We start from the raw sequence: 20,352 nt of genomic DNA on the forward strand, positions 1-20,352 counted from the left end.
TGATTCAGAAAAATACATGACTACTGGAAAGACCACGGCCTTGACCATACAGACCTTTAGTCCATACAATAGTCATGTTCGAATGTGAGAGGTGGACCAGAAAGAAGGCAGAGCACCACAGAATTGATGCTTTTGAATTGTGATGCTGAAGAAGCCTCTTGAGAGTTCCCTGGACAGCAAGGATATCAAACCAGTCAATTCTAAAGGAAATCAACTCTGAATATTCATTGGAAGGATGGATGCTGAAGCTGAAGCTCCAATACTTTGGTCACCTGATGCCAAAAGCCGACACACCGGAAAAGACCCTGATGCTGGGAAAGACTAAAGGCAGAAGGAGAAGGGGAAGACAGAGGATGAGATGATTGGATGGCATCACTGACTATGTGGACATGAATTTGGGCAAACTACACGAGATGGTGAGGGACAGGGAAGCCTGGCATGTTGCAGTCTACGGGCTTGCAAAGAGTCGGACACGATTTGGTGACTGAACAACAATTCAGAAAAGTAAAGGGAACTGTTTTCCAAACTTTGACATTTTCTATTTTCCTCCCATTTTTACTAATTTTCCAGGGATGACATTGACTAATGAAGACACAGCGTACTGCAGAGCCAGGTCAAATACAAAGTATGTAATGTTTGCCCAAAAAGATGCATCGGTATGCACAGAAACCCACCCCTGAGCATCTTCCTTCTCTGTCTCTGCATGTCAGACCACCTAGAAAATGCTGGTGGGCAGCTGGTGATTCACTCCAAATCCATATTTAACCTTCTGAAGGCCCATTAGCTGATGGGGCTTTGGCATTTGTGGCCTCAAAAACAGATCAATATACTCTATATTTTGAAGGGCATCGAATTCTCCCCATCCAGGAGCAGACAGGCTGTGGGTCAGAGGACAGCCAGCAGCAAGCACATCAAGTCTCCCTGAACTGATCCACCAGATGGAATGGAACTTTCCTGAGGCTTGTGTGGCTTTACTCACTTACCTGATAGAGGTTGAGATGGTGCGCTTAGACTGGATACTCAGAAATCCATCAACTTGGGCCAACAAATCATGGCCAAAACCGAAACAAATCACAGCCTGTGGGCGGTGAGAGCAATCTCTAAAATACCTCCTTGGTTAAACCTCAGGAATGTACTGAAATATCTGTAGGTAGAAACATTTCAGCTGCTGCATCCTTTCTACAGCACCTAGGTACCTTCAACACACTCTCAGGCAAGAATTCAGGACCTTCTCCCTTTCTGTAGCATTCATTTCTATAACAAGTGAGTCTTCTAAAATAATAAGCAGATATACTTCTTATCAGAGACAAAAAAAATTAGATGTTTAAAAATGACTCCTAACTCAACACTCTTTCTAGAAATGGTTATACTTTATTTTCTAAAAACTTTTTATTTTATATTGGAGTTCAGTTCAGTTCAGTTCAGTCACTTAGTCATGTCCAGCTCTTTGCAACCCCATGGACTGCAGCACGCCAGCCCTCCCTGTCCATCACCAACTCCCAGAGCCCACTCAAACTCATATCCATCGAGTCGGTGATGCCATCCAACCATCTCATCATCTGTCATCCCCTTCTCCTCCCACCTTCAATCTTTCCCAGCATCAGGGTCTTTTCAAAGGAGTCCACTCTTCACATCAGGTGGCCAAAGTATTGGAGTTTCAGCTTCAACATCAGTCCTTCCAATGAATATTCAGGACTGAGTTCCTTTAAGATGGACTGGTTGGATCTCCTTGAAGTCCAAGGAACTCTCAAGAGTCTTCTCCAATACCACAGTTCAAAAGCACCAGTTCTTGGGCGCTCAGCTTTCTTTATAGTCCAACTCTCACATCCATCCATATATTGGAATATGGTTGATTAAAAATGTTGTGATGGTTTCGAGAGGACAGCAAAGGGACTCAGGCATACATATATCTATATCCATTCTCTCCCAAACTCCCTTCCCATGCAGGCTGCCACTTAACATTGAGCAGAGTTCCCTGTGCTGTACAGTAAGATCTTGTTGGGTATTCATTTTAAATATTAGTAATTGCTATACTTTAAATACCACATACAAATGAAAAATATCTCTCCTCTGATTAAATTGAGTCACAGAAAATCAGGACTGAGATTCTTCCAACTACTGTTAAGAATGAACTCGAGCTCATTTTAAAGAAACATCTCCTTACAAACCATGAGTATCGTCTGTGAGGGTTTGGGGATCTGTTTCTGGGCCGCATATCCCAAACGCTGTGTCATTGACAACCATGTGTAAAATGACAGTCTGTGAGTAGCACACTGTTAGAAATTGCACTGTGTTTCCTAAAAGTCATGTGTTGAAGTCATAACCCCAGCACCTCAGAATGTGGCCGGTTTTGGAGATAGAGCTTTTAAAGAATTACAGTAAAAGGAGGTGATATGGGTGGGCCCTAATCCAATCTGATTTGTGTCCTTCATCCAAGGAGGAGATCAGGACACAGACATACAAGGAGGAAAAAACATGTGAAAACAGAGAGAGAAAACCATCCACAAGCCAAGAAGAGAGGCCTCAGAAGAAACAATCCTGCTGATACTTGACCTGGGACTTCTGGTCCTCAGACCTGTGAGAAAATCCCTTTCTGTTGTTTATTTTTTAATTTTTTAAAATTTATTTTTAATTGAAGGATAATTGCTTTACAGTATTGTGTGGGTTTCTGCTGTACAACAACATGAATCAGCCATAAGGATCCTTATGCCCCCTCCCTCTTGCACCTCCCTCCCACCCCTCCACCCCATCTCACCCCCTCAGAGCACTGGGTGAGCTCCCTGTGTTAAACAGCAACTTCCCACTAGTTATCTATTTTACACATGGTCAGGTATATATGTTAATGCTCCTCTCTCAATCTGTTTCACCCTCCCCTTCCCCCACTGTGTCTGTTCTCTGCATCTGCATCTGCATTTTCATTCCTGCTCTACATATAGGTGCATCAGTACTATTTTTCCAGATTTCATATATGTTAATATACAATATCTGTTTTTCTCTTTTTGACTTATTTTATTCTGTATAACTGCAAGGAGTATATGCAGTATATGGACTGCAAGGAGATTCAACCAGTCCATCTTAAAGGAAATCAGTCCTGAATATTCATTGGAAGAACTGATGCTGAAGCTGAAACTCCAATTCTTTGGCTACCTGATGCGAAGAACTGACTCACTGGAAAAGATCCTGATGCTGGGAAAGATTGAAGGCAGGAGAAGGGGACAACCGAAGATGAGATGGTTGGATGGCATCACTGACTCAATGGACATGAGTTTGAGCAAACTCTGGGAGTTGGTGATGGACAGGGAAGCCTGGCGTGCTGCAGTCCATGGGGTTGCAAAAGAGTTGGATACAACTGAGCAACTGAACTGAACTGAACTGAACTCTGTATAACTGGCTCTAGGTTCATCCACCTCAGTTCAACTGACTCAAATTCATTCCCTTCTGTGGCTGAGTAATATTCCTTTGTATATATGTAACACATCTCTTTATCCATTCATTTGTTGATGGACATCTTGGTTGTTTCCATGTCCTGGCATTGAGCATCGGGGTCCATATGTCCTTTTGAATTATGGTTTTCTCAGGGTATATGGCACCCCACTCCAGTACTCTTGCCTGGAAAATCCCATGGATGGAAGAGCCTGGTAGGCTGCAGTCCATGGGGTCGAACAGAGTTGGACATGACTGAGTGACTTCACTTTCACTTTTCACTTTCATGCATTGGAGAAGGAAATGGCAACCCACTCCAGTGTTCTTGCCTGGAGAATCCCAGGGATGGGGGAGCCTGTTGGGCTGCCGTCTATGGGGTTGCGCAGAGTTGGACACGACTGAAGCAACTTAGCAGCAGCAGCAGCAGCAGCAGGGTATATGCCCAGTATTGAGATTGTCGGGCACTTTCTGTTGTTTAAACCACTCGGTTTCTGGTATTTATTATGGCAACACCAGCTAACTAATATATACACACTGCATTTTGGCCCTGTCATTAGAAAAATGGAAAATTGTAAGTTAATTCTTGAAAGTGAGTTGGAAAAATTCCACTAAATAAAATTTATTTTATTAATAAATGTGCCACATTTTATTTGTCAAAAATGCTCTTGGATCTACCTTCAAAGACTAGACAGTACCTTAACTACTACTTACCATTTCCATTGCTACCACATTAGCCCAAGTCAATGTCTCTCACTTAGATTATAGGCTTTTAATGGATCCTTGAAAGAAAAGCCATAGCCAACCTAGACAGCATATTAAAAAGCAGAGACATTACTTTGATGACAAAGGTCCGTCTAGTCAAAGCTATGGAAAAGGCAATGGCACCCCACTCCAGTACTCTTGCCTGGAAAATCCCATGGATGGAAGAGCCTGGTGGGCTGCAGTCCATGGGGTTGCTACGAGTCAGACACAACTGAGCTACTTCACTCTCACTTTTCACTTTCATGCATTGGAGAAGGAAATGGCAACCCACTCAAGTATTCTTGCCTGGAGAATTCCAGAGACGGGGGAGCCTGGTGAGCTGCCATCTATGGAGTCGCACAGAGTCAGACACAACTGAAGCAACTTAGCAGTAGCAGCAGTCAAAACTATAGTTTTTCCAGTAGTCATGTATGGATGTGAGAGTTGGACCATAAAGAAAGATGAGTACCAAAGAACAGATACTTTTGAACTGTGGTGTTGGAGAAGACTCTTGAGAGTCCCTTGGACTGAAAGGAGATCCAACCAGTCAATCCTAAAGGAAATCAGTCCTGAATACTCATTGGAAGGACCGATGCTGAAACTGAAGTTCCAATACTTTGGCCACCCGATGCAAGGAACTGGCTTATTGGAAAAGACCCTGATGCTGGGAAAGATTGAAGGCAGGAAAAGAAAGGGACAACAGAGGGTGAGATGGTTGGATCGCATCACTGACTCAATGGACATGAGTTTGAGTAAACTCCGGGAGCTGGTGATGGACAGGGAAGCCTGGCCTGCTGCAGTCCATGGGGTTGCAAAGAGTCAGACACAATTGAGCAACTGAACTGAACTGAGCTGAATGAATCTGACAGAATCCTCTAATGTCTATTCGAAATACATGATCCTCTGAAAACAGGAGAGATCATGTTATTCCTCTGTCCAATGCCATGCAATGACTCCCTAGTTCCTGCCAAGGAAAACCAAAGCCCATATAAATGGCTACCATGCCCTACTTGAGTTGATCCCAGTTTGAGCTCCCCTCTATTACTCTAATCCAGCATAGCGGATGTCCGCAGTCACACCTTTGTTCTAGCTCCTCCCTTCTCCGAAAGTTTCTCCTTCAGTTATCTGCACAGCTAACTCCCTCACCTTCTTCATGTCTTTGCTCAAATTGTTCAGTTTCAGTATGGCTCCCCAGATCATCCTATTGCAGATTGTAACCGTGTCCCCTTCACTCTCTCATCATCCTTTGTCTGTGTGCAGGTGTGCTCAGTCCCTCAGTCGTGTCTGATTCTTTGGGGACCCAATGGACTGTAACCTGCCAGGCTCTTCTGTCCCTGGAATTTTCCAGTCAAGAATACTAGACTGGGTTGCCTTTTCCTATTCCAGGGATCTTCCTTACCCAAGGATCAAAACTGCCTCTCTTGCATCTCCTACTTTGGCAGATAGATCTTTTACCACTGGCATCCCTAGGAAGCCCCCATCATCCTACTCTACTGTTTTTTTATTCTGTTGCATTTAGTCTCTTCTGGAAAATTATATAAATTATTAATATATAGTTTACTGCTTGTGCTATGTCTTTATTTGGTTCACCCATCTATATCAAATCACCTGGAGCCATGCTTCACCCATGGTAGGAAGTCAAATATTTGATTAATAAATATTGAATGAAAGACCAGCTGGTTTTTGGTACACCCAAAACTAGCACAACATTGTAAATCAACTATACTTCAGTAAAAGTTTTTTAAAAAAAATATCAGTTGACTATGGAAGCTAGAATTTTCTCTTTAAGCACTATAAATTTTCAAACATTCCCCAATTTAGAAACAGTTACAATGCAACCCATTATGAATGTTAGGAATTTTCTTTTTCTTACTTGCTGTTCTTAATAGGGATTCACTTCTCCAAGAAAATCCCCAAAGGAAGGAAAGAATTTTCAGTCCTTCTCCTACTGCAACTAAAAGTCATACTTTTGGAAAAGACAAAATGGAAAGTAGGCCCCTAAAACATGGCAACTTGAAATTTTTCAGTTTCACGTGAAAGTATCCTTATGTAAGCATATTGCTGGAATGGCTAATAAATTGTGACAAATTAGGGGAAGCTGAGTGAAATAGTCAAAATTCAACTGGATAGTATTTAAAATAATTACTCAAGTCATAAGGTTTTAATATCGTGAAAGAATGCAGACTCAAATCAAGATTTTAAAAATCATTTAATAGAAAATACTTACTATCTTGAGGTTTCATCAAATCCAATGGCCTTAAGAAACCAAGTGGAAGTAGACTTACAGATCTTGTGACCCAAAGAGATGGAAACATCTATCAAGTGACCAAATTGGATGGAATCTGAAGATTTCTGTAAAAAAAAAAAAATGAATTAGGCAATGTATATGTCACGTGGAGCCAGAAATACGGGTTCCAGGACCAGAAAGACCTACAGCTTAAAGTTCTAAAGCCCATAACATAACATAGAATACAGGGCCCCAAAGCCACTTGCAAGATGAGACGTTTTACAGATAGGAGATTAAAAATATACGTATCGGCAATATAAATTTGAAAATATCAATATTATTATAGAAACATGAACAAAAGGCATAAATAATAGTCCTTACAGTTGAGCATGCATCAATATCTGGCAGGGCTGGCTAAAATGCCAATTTCTCTGCCCCACCCTCAGCCTCTGATTCAGTGGACCTAGGGGACAGCCAAGAACCGCATTTTTATTTTTATTTTTATTTTTCTAATATTTATTTATTTGGCTGTGCTGAGTTTTAGTTGATGGTCTCGGGATCTTTGATCTTCATTTTGGCATGCAGGGTATTGAGTTGCTGCATGTGGAATCTAGTTCCCCGACCAGGGATTAGATCCAGGCCCCCTTCACTGGGAAGCTCACCATCTTGGCCACTGGACCACCGGAAAGTCCTCAGAGAACCACATTTCTAACAAGCTCCCAGGCGATGCTGATGCCACTGATCCAGGGACCACACTTTGAGAACTACTGGAATAAATGGTTCTGCATTCAATTAATTTGCAAAACAGAAATAATAATTGTTTTGAGGTGTGAATAAAAAGGTACCTTATTGTTGGTACCCATTTGTAAAGAGAGGCCTCTCCATACGCTTAAAAGGGTATCCTTTCAGAAAGGATGTTACGATTTACTAAGTCCTTTGTGTACATCACCTCCCTTGAGTGTAGGAAGGCGTCTCTGGCGGCACCCTCCCCGTCTCCTATTGCTGAGGTGGCCTGTCGCAGAGAGGCTGCGAACAGAGCACACGTTAGAAGTAAACAATGGCAAAAAGGTTCTTAGCTGGCTGCAGACAATCAGCTTCTATTAACATTCCTGGTTTGAGACAAACCATTCAGGTCCCTGCTGGTGGATGTGAGTGATGCTGGCCCAGACAGAGCCACGTAGCGGGGGTGGGGAGGTGATCAGAGGCAGAAGAAGCTGGCTTAGGGTCCTAGCAGTGCCGGCTGCTTTGTGTGCGGTCCCTCGGGCCCCCAGTCCTGTGCAGCTGCAGCTGGCCTTCCATCTGTCTGATCTCCGGGCAATTTGCAGACGGGGTAATAGGGTAACATGAAGGCCAAATCTGCGTGATTCTTTGCCTTTCTTCTTTTTTTTTTCTTTCCAACCAGTTACTGATAGTTGGCAAAGAGATGAAAAGGAGAAAATATTAGACCTCCCTTTTCAATCCTCGCAGCAATGAATACACAGGGAAAAAAAAGTTATTTTATGAGAACTACAAATAGATATCAGACAATTACACACATTTAACTTGAACAGTGAGCCTGCTATATTTACGACACATTTACAAGTAGCTGTCCTTCCTATGCTTGTCCTTCATCTGCCCTGTGTTGCTTTTAATAAAGTTTAGTGTTCAGAGTTCAGAAAAGAAGTGAATATGAGCATTTGAGATTTGAGATGTGTGTTATTTTTTTTAATTGAAATAATTTTTCAATTAAAAAATAGCTATCTAAAATATGGAATAGATAAACCCACAAGGTCCTACTGTATAGCTTAGAGAACTATATTCACTATCCTATGATAAATTGTAGTGGAAAAGAATACAAAAAGAATGTATACATATGCAAAACTGAATCACTTTGCAGGATAGCAGAAATTAACACAACGTTGAAAATCAACTATATTTCAATTTAAAAATTGTAATCGAGCATTTTGTTTGTTAACTACTGTTTTGGGGAAGTAAAACAAAAAAGAATATGTTTACCCTAAGCCTGGAACAATAATGAGACATATTACAATAATTTATTTCTTTTATAGACCCTCTATCTTCTATGTAAAGCCTAAGTAATTTTTTTTTAAAGAGGAACATGCCTCGTAAACAAGCTTAAAATTAAGCAGAGAATATGGTGCTTCCATGTCTACAAAAGATTCTCTCTTAAATCTTCAAGATAAGCAAGGATTTTCAAAGGAAGTATTTGTGAAAATAGCTTCCTTTTGAAAGAACCAGTAAAAACAGCTAACCAGATAAATGAGGACAGCCCACTTTTAAGTATGCTTTCTTCCCACTATATTTTGGGTGCCCGTTTTTGTTTCTTTTTTTTTTTAATTTGGACCATGTGGCCTTCTGACAATGGCTGAGGTAAAACACACACTGTGTCACGGATCCGCTCATCTGACAGCAGAGGACGCAGGGTGACAGAGGCTGGAGAGAGCTACCCAGAGGGCTTGTGTAATAACCAGAGCTTCTGCCTCCTAACTCAGCATGCCTTTCTGAATTATGAAAGCATTTCCCCATTTCCGAGGAAAGGTCACTCGTAAGTGTATGTCTGTGGAAACTAACTCTGAGTCACCTACTCAGCCAGCTCTTTCATTGAGAGAAGAATTGGCTGACCTGGGGGCAAAGTAAGATTCCCACTAGAGCCTGCCTCCATAGTTCCTCGGGCAGAAAAGTCAGTATGATTTAACCATTAGTTTCTGAGATTTCCAGGTGACAGCTAAAAGCCTGAGAACATCACTGTGACTTCCCCTGGGGCAATGCCCATGACCCCTCTGCCCCCTCCCATCTCTGCTCTTCAAACTGAGACTCTTTCAGCTACAACCAAGGGAGATATTTGAAGCTCTAGTCTGTGTATGTGAGAGGTGTGACACCTGGAAAATCTCCTAGTATTTCCATCTAGGGGATTCTGGCCAATGAACCTTCCGAGCAGTCTCGAGGGAAAGGAGAGGTCTCAGAAGGACTCCTATAATCCACTGGGTAGGGGGAAGGACCCTCAGGGTAGAACTGGGCACACAACCTCTATCACCACTAAGCTGGCTTCTCACCTCGCTCTCAGTTGAGAAACTTGGGGAGACTGGAGGTTGTGTGACTCTCAGTCTATTCCTTTTCACCCCAAATTAGCTAATATTCCAACATGGAGCCAAAATCCTTGGTTGGGTGCACAGGGTGGGTCATCTGTCTTTCCTGCCCACTGCCCAAGAAGGCAGGCCAGTCTGAGTCATCTCTCACCCGACAGTTCTAATAACTCCATCAGGTCCTCAGTCAAAGAGAACACCTGGTGACTGGAGTCTGAAATAGACAGACCATCCCCTTCCTCCCTCCTTGGGTCTTATTTATTTATCAGATCCTTTTTTTCATGGATATCAAGATCTCCAAGACACAGACATGAAGAGGAAATTAGATACTGGAGAGATTTGGTGGGGATGGAAGGGAAATCCCAGGGAAGGATTATTGCTGTTCAGTTGCTAAAAAGTCCTATCCGACTCTTTGTGACCTTATGGACTGCAGCACGCCAGGCCTCCCTGTCCTTCACAATCTCCCAGAGTTTGCTCAAACTCATGTCCATTGAGTCAGTGATGCCATTCAACCATCTCATCCTCTGTCGTCCCCTTCTTATCTTGCCCTCAATCTTTCCCAGCATCAGGGTCTTTTTCAATCAGTTGGCTCTTCGCATCAGGTGGCCAAAGTATTGGTGCTTCAGCTTCAGTATCTGTCCTCCCAATGAATGAAAAGTGAAAATGTCAGTCGCTCAGTCATGTCCAACTCTTTGCAACCCCATGGACTGTAGCCCGCCAGGTTCCTCTATCCATGGGATTTTCCAGGAAGCGTACTGGAGTGGGTTGTCATTCCATTAAATATTCCAATGAATACTCAGGGTTGATTTCCTTTGGGATTGACTTGATCTCCTTGTGGTCCTAGGGACCCTCAAGAGTCTTTTCCAGAACCACAATTCAAAAGTGAAGGATAGACGGGAGGATATGTTACCAATGAGAGTCCTTAATCAATAGAAACTGATCAGAGGCCAGATAAGGAAATCAGGCAAGGCTTTCTTGGGGCCTCTACTGCAGCAGAGGGGAGGGAAAACAAACAACAACTTCCCTTGCTTGCTTGCTCTCTGAGGCGGGAGGGTGGATCTGGTTCCTTATATGGGGTGAGGGTAGAGGTATGTCAAAGGCTTGGGCCAGAAGGGTGGCTTAGGTGCTTTGCCCAGCTGCTCTGGTGATGTTGTGTGCAGAGTACATGCGCAGCACCCAACTCTTCAGAAATGGCAGTTGGGTTTTTGGTCTTTTTGTAACTTGCTGTCCAGAATTTGCCCCCATTGAGTATGCACGCAATTATTTTTACTCCCTTGTAGTTTCTTTGTACATTTACCTTGAAGAGACATTTGTCCAGGTGCAAGCATTATAGCACTGCAGCAAAGGGTCCCAGGTTCCAGCCTGTATCAGAGAGAGAGGGGAGATATTCTGGAGTCAGCCCTCAGACTGTGCTGCAGTTCTGACACCTGTGAAAGGAAAGAGCGAAACCTCAGCCAGCAGAGGACTCTGAGAACATCTCATCCAGACTGACAGTCAGCCCTGGAGCAGCACTTGCCCATCAGTAGACCCCTGCTGTCTGCAGCAATGCACAGATGCTAATGTTGCTCACCACCCTTCCACCTCCCAGCAGATTTTCTTGAAGGGATTGCTGGGCATCTCATGGCATCACCCCACACATACACCTGTCACCCTGATGTTGGGTTAGCTCTGGAATAAAGTTCCCTCACCTGACAGAGATACACTCTGCCTCTCAAGGAGGAAATAGCACGAACCCTATATGGGGTAGGCATATTGCTCTGTGTGTGTGTGTGTGTGTGTGTGTGTGTGTGTGTGTGTGTATGCTGTGCTCAGCCACTTCAGTCATGTCCAACTTGTGACCCTGTGGACCGTAGCCCTCCAGGCTTCTCTGTCCTTGGGATTTTCCCACCAAGAATACTAGAGTGGGTTGCCATGCCCTCCTCCAGGGGATCGTCACAACCCAGGGATCGAAACTGCCTCTGTTGCATCTCCTGCATTGCAGGCACTCTTTACATGCTGAGGCATTGGGGAAGCCCAGGCATACTAGTAGTACTTTTTAATTTTTTGGCTGAGAAAATGATTTTTTGTTTTGAAATAAGTATATCCCATTTCATTTGCACAATGATTGTATTTTAGGGCTAAGAGGGGGCTTTAGAAACACTTGAGTCAGTTTATAGGTGAGATTCAGTTTAATTTAAACAGACTTTCTCCCTTACCTCTTAACCTTAGTATATGCTAAAGCAGGTTTCCTGATTCCTTTTTTTTTTTTTCCAGAACTTTTACCGAAAAATCCCACATTTAAGTGATACGTTTTGACATTCCAAATAGATTGCCCAGAGGAATTCCAGGACTACACTTATTTTGATACAATCCTAGCAGAGAACCCTGAATGGCTTTGACATCCAGTGGACTCTTCTGGGCCTCGCCTCAATTCCAAGAAATAATCCCACCTCTTAGAATTGCCCCAAATTGTGCATTTTAAATGAAATCAACTGAGCTTACCCTTTTCCTGTGTTGCAAATATCCATGACACTGTCCCTTCTCTGCCCCTCCTTTCCACTAAAATCCAACCTCATATCATTCGCATCCCCACTGCTCTTGAGTACAGCTCATTTTAGCTTCAGTCCGACGTTATGGACTGTAGCCCTCCAAGTTCCTCTGTCTTGAGATTTTTCCAGCAAGAACACTACAGTGAGTTGCCATGCCCCACTTTGGGGTATATCCCCGACCCAGGGATCGAACCCATGTCTCTTAAGACTCCTCCATTGGCAAATGGGTTCTTTACAACTAGCACTTCCTGGGAAGCCCAAGTGCTGCATTTTGCAATAGCCCAGATTATGGATGTTTTGAGTTCTTTGGTCTTCAAAATACGGCTGTAGGATTTTTTTTCCCCTAAGCTCAGCAACCTGATTCAAATTGCCTAGAAAGCTTTGAATAGCAGCTGGTTTCCAAGGCACATGAATACCAGATAGGTTCCCTACTTCGTCATGAACACTGGAAAGCCCATTTTTGCTTTTGTTGGCACAGGATAACTGGAACAATCAGATCATGTATTTAGTTGGCATTGCATCTGAACAGATTTGCTTTCTTAACCTAGAAAGGAAATAGGAATATCACACTAATTGACTTGAAATCTAGAGCGTGTGTTCATTTCCTATATTAGATAGGTTTCTCAATGTTTACGTAGAGTGCAGGACATCTAGTCATAGAGTATTAAGTTTCAGGACAAGGAAAAAACCGTTATAAAATCTCTTACTCAGGACTCATTTGTTTACTTGTCTGCCTTTGTCTAACATAGTGGCTTAATTGTGGACTTGGCTCCCCTACTCTTCTTGGACTTCCCTGGTGGCTTAGCTGATAAATTATCTGCCTGCAATGCGGGAGACCTAGGTTCAGTCTCTGGGTTGGGAAGATCCCCTGAAGGAGGGCATTGCAACCCACTCCAGTATTCTTGCCTGGAGAATTCCATGTACAAAGCAGCCTGGCAGGCTACAGTCCATGGGGTCGCAAAGAGTTGGGACATGCCTGAGTGACTAACATTTTCACTTTCACTTCTACTCTAACTTTTCCTTTAAGGTTTTTAGGTAGTTTACAAAATACTGAGTAATTTCTAGGTACTAGGTGCTGTATGCTACACATGCATATGGTGGTGAACTGAATTCAATTATAGACAGCCTGAGTTTCATGAGATGAAGGGCTTGCTTGTTTATTAACTGTACCTCTGCATCATGGGGGAGAAGCACTCTTTACAGCCAAAAGACTCAGCATTATCTTTCCCAGGAGTGATCGTGGGTTGAAAAGCAATCTAGTCAGATACCTAGATCAAAATAGCTGTCACATTTATTGAGAGCTAATTATATTGATAGGCGCTGTCCTCATATCTTTATATATCTGTACAGATAAATAAAATGAAAGTGAAAGTCGCTTAGTCATGTCCAACTCTTTTCGACCCCGTGGACAATGAGGTCAATTAAGTCCATGGAATTCTCTAGGCCACAATACTGGAGTGGGTAGCCTTTCCCTTTTCCAGGGGATCTTCCCAACCCAGGGATCAAACACAGGTCTCCCACATTGCAGGCAGATTCTTTACCAGTTGAGCAACAAGGGAAGCCCAAGAATACTGGAGCAGGTAGCCTATCGCTTCTCCCAACCCAGGAACCGAATTGGGGTCTCCTGCATTGCAAGTGGATTCTTTACCAACTGAGTTATCAACACATTAATATCTATGTGTATCTATCTGGGTATATACATATATCTAAGTATATCTGTATCTATATATCTTTATTTACACATATGCAATTGATTTCCATTATTTGTAGTCATTATAATCTTTAGGTACCACAAACACTAAATTAGCAAATAACGAGCCTTACTGTTAGGGAAATACAAGGTTAGTTTCCTGCAAGCATCTAGTCACAACATCTTCATCATCTTCATCATCTGATCTTTATGTATACTTATATGTTTGTATGTTAGTCTCTCAGTCATGTCTGACTCTTTGAGACCCCATGGACTGTAGCCCACCAGGCTCCTCTGTCCATGAGATTCTCCAGGCAAGAATACTGGAGTGGGTTGCCATTCCCTCTCTTTAAAGACACCTTATTTAATATATGTTGGTGATTTGTTAATATTCATCTCATACCCAATAACACCATAACTCAAGACTAAATGTAGCTTATCTACACCCTATTGTCTCCATAAGGTACATCATGGCCTGCTTGTACTTAGGAGCTGTAAGGACTTTAGCCCTGCCCTGTAGGTCACTTACCAGTGAAATCACTAACAAAAAGCACAAAAATATTAAAAACATGGCACTAAATACATTGAGAAAGGACATTTCTTTACACGGTGAAAGCTGAAACTAGATGGCAGAGCCTGGCTTATTCAAGCTCACTGGGAACATGGACACTGATTGGGCAATTCAAATGTGTCACCTTCCTATACCTGTCCAAAAATGGCCCAGAGCATCACAGGTATTGGTTTGGACATTACAAGCAAAGGTTAGCAAGTAGGCAAACTCACAAACAGAGAATCCACAAATATTAAAGATTGATGCAGTAACATATATATACATATGTATGAATATACATATATGTGTATCAGAGAGAGAGAGAGACTGCTATTATGAGCAGCCAACTATAACAGATAATAACCCCATCCTGATTTCATAAATAAAGAAAACCGAGGGACAGAAAAGTTAAGTAGCTAGCTAAAGGTTATAATGCTGATAAAGTCTTTGAACCCAGGGAACCAAACTCTGGAGTTTGTCTCCTTGATACTCAGGGAGTGCTTGTTATTACTTTTTGTTTTGTTTTCCTCTATTTTTCAATGCATTTTTACAGAATACAGCATAAAGCAGAAAATGCTCATATTATAAGCATAAAGCTTGATGAATTTCACAAAATGAAGAAACCCATGTACCCAGCTCTGAATTCAAGAAAGAGATCAGATACCCTTGAAGCCCCTGGGGATGTCTTCCACTCACCAACCCCCCACCCCACCCTAAGAGCAACCACTGTCATGACTTTTTAGTATTAGCTACACATATTTTTTAAATGTGTAAAATGTAATTCATACCACCTAGATCTCAGTTTCTAATAATTCCTCCAATTAAAAGAATAAGGGCTCCTTGGAGAAAGTTCTGATTCTAGGACTAAGGCAGAAACACTCAAGAAGAGCCTAGAGCATCTTGTAATGCCAGAAAGTAAAAAAGTAGTCAAAAAAAAAAAAACCCACAATGATGGGCATATCAAAATGACACAGGAGTCAACTGAGCATGCTCCCAGTCTCCAAAGCTTGAACAATCTGAACAAGAAAATAAATGAAATCCAATGGATTATAACCCAAAGTATAAAATATTAATAAATATGAGTTATTATGAGTTCATAGTCTGAACTATGAGTTCAGACTGATATAAATAAATGATTGAATAAAGAAATAAATGGGTTAGAATAAACAAATCTCTTAGGAAGGAAAATTCCAAACAGTTTATGGAAATAATCAGCCTTCAGGAAAATAGCTCTCCACTCCTTAAGTATAAGCTATGCATCATTACTTCCTCCCCATGTCCTCTAAGGTTGCCCCAGTATGAAAGCAGTCTGGTCCTTGCTAGTCTACTCTTCAGTGACTTCCCCGTGCACCAGAAGTATCCTCATAGGCTGGAAACACATCAAACTAAGAGTCAAGAGACCCTGAATAATTGTCTTAATGCCAACACATCTTGTTGGGCAGGAATAAACTCTAAATCCTCAGATTCTTCTGTGCAAAACTGCAGAGAGAATTCCCTTTTGTCCTCATAAATTAGCCAAATTGTGGTTACATGTACAGACTCTCTAGATGAAGTGCAAATCCCAATATTGCCACTTATCAGCTGTGGGAACCTAAACGAGCAACTTGACCTCCTTTAGCCTTAATATCCTCATCTCCAAAACAAGGATAATAGCAGTGCTTACATCCTTGAGGTTTCATGTGGATTAAATGACAAAATGCATTAAAATTGTGTAGCACTTGACATTGAAAGCAGCCTATACAGGTTAGAGATTAATCATAATAACAATTATATGCCTGCCCTTGGAAATAGAGTGTATTCTTGGTTCAGAATAAGTCTTGGTTGAGAGACATAAAGATCCCTTTTCTGGAGTTCTCCATAAACTTTCATGGCTCCTCAATCCTCCGTCTATTGGGCATGCTGTTTCTTTAATATATTGGTACATTTGAGTAAGAGTTGAAGATTCCCTGGAGAAGGGAATAGCTGCCCACTTCAGTATTCTTGCACAGAAAATTCCATGGACAGAGGAGCTTGGTGTAAAGTCCATGAGGTTGCAAAGAGTCAGACACGACTGAGCAACAACACTTTTCTCTTGAATTCAACTAGCTTGGGCATCATTTTGCCTGTAATCAGTATTTTTGCAAACCTCTACTCTGCTCCCTTCCTTCCTGGTGGACTTCCCTGGTCACTCAGATGGTAAAGCATCTACCTACAATGCAGGAGACCCAGGTTCAATCCCTGGGTCAGGAAGATCCCCTGGAGAAGAAAATGGCAACCCACTCCAGTATCCTTGCCTGGAAAATCCCATGGACAGAGAAGCCTGGTAGGCTGCAGTCCATGGGGTCGTAAAGAGCTGGACACGACTGAGCAACTTCACTTTCGATTTCACTCTACTCCCTTATAAGTCAGTGTTACAGTGTTCTCAGAGGACCTCCACATTTTTCTAAAGCTGTGTTCTTAAGGAATTCCTAGTCCGCAGTTTTGGCCATCTGCTCTGACTGGAGAATCTCTGTGGTTTTTTTGTTACACGAATAAACCTATGATTAGGTTTCAGTTATGTATATACCAAATATCTACATAGAGATCTTTAACACTTGATCCCTAGAAAGAGATAAATCAACTGAAAAAAAAAATGATATATGAGTCTGTTACCAGTGCAAATTGAATAAAAATGTTAAGCACACTCTTTTTTTTTTTTTTAAACAGATAAAGCCAGGTGAAAATGTAATGTCTTATTATGGACCTTTCTTCACTATGTAATTTCTATATATTCATCATATAGCCTAGAAAAAATTGACTGTGTTTAAAATGACACAAAATTCATATGTAATTTTACATTAAAATATTTATTTAAAGAACCAAAGTAAGCTATTGACCCTCCCCAGCTGAGACACAAACAGCAGGGCAGGCAACCAATAATGATCCTTAACCTCTGTCTTCTCTCTCATATGAACACTTGCACACCAAATTTTTATCAACTGTGTGATTCTACAAACTTTAAAAACTAATCTGTTTTCTCATTGGTAGCCATTATTAAATGTTTACAATGCACACACACATACAAAAAACTATGTAACAAATACTAGTTTAAAAAAAAATGGGATGTTGGTAATAAATTGAGCCCCACCCTACAAGCCCCGCCTCGCTCAACTGAGACTGAAATATGAAAAGAAGTTAATATAAATCATCCTTTTATAAACATCAGTAACTTGCCAAAGTCATAATGAAGTAGAAGAACATTTAATGATAAGGGAAGTAAAGGACGGTGAAGAAAAATTCATTCCCAGAACTTATTAGACAAACCATGAGCAAAGTGACTCCAGAGGGTTATGAGGGAAATAGGGCTTCAGATAAGAGTAGGGAAAGTCAGCATGATAGATAATATATGTTATTACTTTACAATTTGTGTATTTATTTCTCACCTTAAGACTATGTGGAAAGAGACCCAGGCCAAGAAAACATTGGGCTTTCAAATCCAAAACCTGGATATAAATATCTGCTATTACTTTGTCATCAAATGTGGGACTGGGAATGAATCAGGAAAATGCTGCAACAAATCAGTTAGCATCAGCTGCCAACAGGAGCTTAAGGAAGGCAGACGTTTAATGATCTCATGTAGAAGGAAACCTGAGGTCAGTGGGTTCAAATCCGACAAGGTAACAAAGTGATGTCATCAGAGAGGTAAGTTTTTTCCTATCTGTTTTATCTTTTTTCTGTCTTTTAGTATCCCAGGTATAATGCATTTTTGTTCTTAGACTTTTTGACTCATGGTCCCTGAGATGGGTGCCGCTGGTCCAGCCATTGCTTTCTCACATAGCCATCTTTAGGGAAGAAAAATAGAGAAGATGTGGAACCAGAAAGCTCTCCTCTTGCATTTGACACTTTCATGGAAGAAAAAAATCTTTTCCAGAAGTCACAAAGTGGGATTCTACTTACATTGCTTTGGCCAGAACACATGGATTGGTCACATGGTTACTTTAACAACTAGGCTAATCATTTTTCCATCCTCCAAAATTTTGAAAGAAGAAGAGAAAATGATTCAATTGCTTGATATTCAATAACAGTGCCCATCAGACTTATCTTGTCATGAATGTAGCCTTCTGTTAATTTGCATCTATACACACAGTTACGTGTGTTTTGATTATAAAGTAACTGAAATCCTTGTGTCCTTTTTGCTGTTCAGTGAAGCAAAGTCGAGCTGATTAAAGATTTCTACCTTTTCAAGAAGACAAAAAACTTGAGACCATCTAAAATGACTATGAATATGCCATAAAAAAATTACTCAAATATTTGTAAGGCTTGTATATGTGCTTCAGAGAAGGCAATGGCACCCCACTCCAGTATTCTTGCCTGGAAAATCCCATGGATGGAGGGGCCTGGTGGGCTGCAGTCCATGGGGTCGCTAGGAGTTGGACACTACTGAGCGACTTCACTTTATTTTTTCACTTTCATGCATTGGAGAAGGAAATGGCAACCCACTCCAGTGTTCTTGCCTGGAGAATCCCAGGGATGGGGAGCCTGATGGGCTGCTGTCAATGGGGTCGCACAGAGTCGGACACAACTGAAGTGACAGCAGCAGTAGCAGCAGCAGTACATGTGCTTAAAAATAAAAAAACAATACATGTAATAATCACAGTTTTAGTCATGAGTCTTCACACTTTGCAACAATAACTGGGATTTTACTATACCTGTAATTTTCTAGTTTCCTTTTTAAGACACTACATTTTTATTGTTATTTTTAAAATAATTTATTAGAGGAAACATATAACCATTTACAAAACCAATATGGGTGTAACCTGAACTTTTTCTCATTCCAACTCTGATTGTTCATTGCTATGAAGGAAATTAAGACAAATTATCAAAAGAAATAGGTAAATGCTTAATTTCTACTGGGAATAAGGAAAATAATTCTACTGGGATTAAGGAAAATAATTCCTCTTATAAAAGGGAAAAGTTATATAACCACAGAGACTGGCCTAAGTAATGACCATAGGCCATTTGTAAAGATATATGAGACCCAAAAAGAGATAACAAGAAGGGCAAAGATAAATCTTCAGTTGTGTCAAACAGCTAAGAAATATGTGAGAAGAAAATTCAACAACTAAGTAAAGTAATTCAGTGACTTTAATGCCATACTGCTTGGAGAACAAAGGCTATGCTTATAAGATATGTAACAAATTGTAAGAATTCAAGAATAAAAAGTAAGCATCAGATCAGATCAGTCGCTCAGTCATGTCCAACTCTTTAAGACCCCATGAATCGCAGCACGCCAGGCCTTCCTGTCCATCACCAACTCCTGGAGTTCACTCAGACTCACGTCCATCGAGTCAGTGATGCCATCCAGCCATCTCATCCTCTGTCGTCCCCTTTTCCTCCTGCCCCCAATCCCTCCCATCATCAGAGTCTTTTCCAGTGAGTCAACACTTCACATGAGGTGGCCAAAGTATTGGAGTTTCAGCTTTAGCATCATTCCTTCCAAAGAAATCCCAGGGCTGACCTCCTTCAGAATGGACTGATTGGATCTCCTTGCAGTCCAAGGGACTCTCAAGAGTCTTCTCCAACACCACAGTTGAAAAGCATCAGTTCTTCAGTGCTCAGCCTTCTTCATAGTCCAACTCTCACATCCATACATGACCACTGGAAAAACCATAGCCTTGACTAGACAGACCTTTGTTGGCAAAGTAATGTCTCTGATTTTGAATATGCTATCTAGGTTGGTCATAACTTTCCTTCCAAGGAGTAAGTGTCTTTTAATTTCATGGCTGCAGTCACCATCTGCAGTGATTTTGGAGCCCAGAAAAATAAAGTCTGACATTGTTTCCACTGTTTCCCCATCCACTGTTTCCCATGAAGTGATGAGACCAGATGCCATGATCTTCATTTTCTGAATGTTGAGCTTTAAGCCCACTTTTTCATTCTCCTCTTTCACTTTCATCAAGAGGCTTTTTAGTTCCTCTTCACTTTCTGCCATAAGGGTGGTGTCATCTGCACATCTGAGGTTATTGATATTTCTCCTGGCAATCTTGATTCCAGCTTGTGTTTCTTCCAGTCCAGCGTTTCTCATGATGTACTCTACTGCTGCTGCTGCTAAGTCGCTTCAGTCGTATTCGACTCTGTGTGACCCCATAGAC

At 41.5% G+C, this 20,352-nt stretch overlaps 1 long non-coding RNA gene across 4 annotated transcripts in view; it reads right to left on the reverse strand.

The window, feature by feature from the left end:
* Window positions 1-2,786: 2,786 nt before the first annotated feature.
* Window positions 2,787-20,352, reverse strand: part of LOC107131579 (uncharacterized) — a 28,120-nt gene continuing 10,554 nt past the window's right edge. The window contains exons 2-4 of one of the 4 annotated variants that reach the window (XR_009491983.1): window positions 10,772-10,901; window positions 7,054-10,109; window positions 2,787-6,516 (exon numbers count right to left, since the gene is read on the reverse strand). This is a non-coding gene — a long non-coding RNA (uncharacterized lncRNA). Of the gene's footprint in view, window positions 10,110-10,771; window positions 10,902-20,352 lie in introns of all 4 variants that reach the window. The other 3 variants (XR_009491982.1, XR_009491984.1, XR_009491981.1) reach the window with 3 other exon arrangements.

Source organism: Bos taurus, chromosome 20 (genome assembly GCF_002263795.3).
Source record: "Bos taurus isolate L1 Dominette 01449 registration number 42190680 breed Hereford chromosome 20, ARS-UCD2.0, whole genome shotgun sequence".
Classification (NCBI taxonomy): domain Eukaryota; kingdom Metazoa; phylum Chordata; class Mammalia; order Artiodactyla; family Bovidae; genus Bos; species Bos taurus.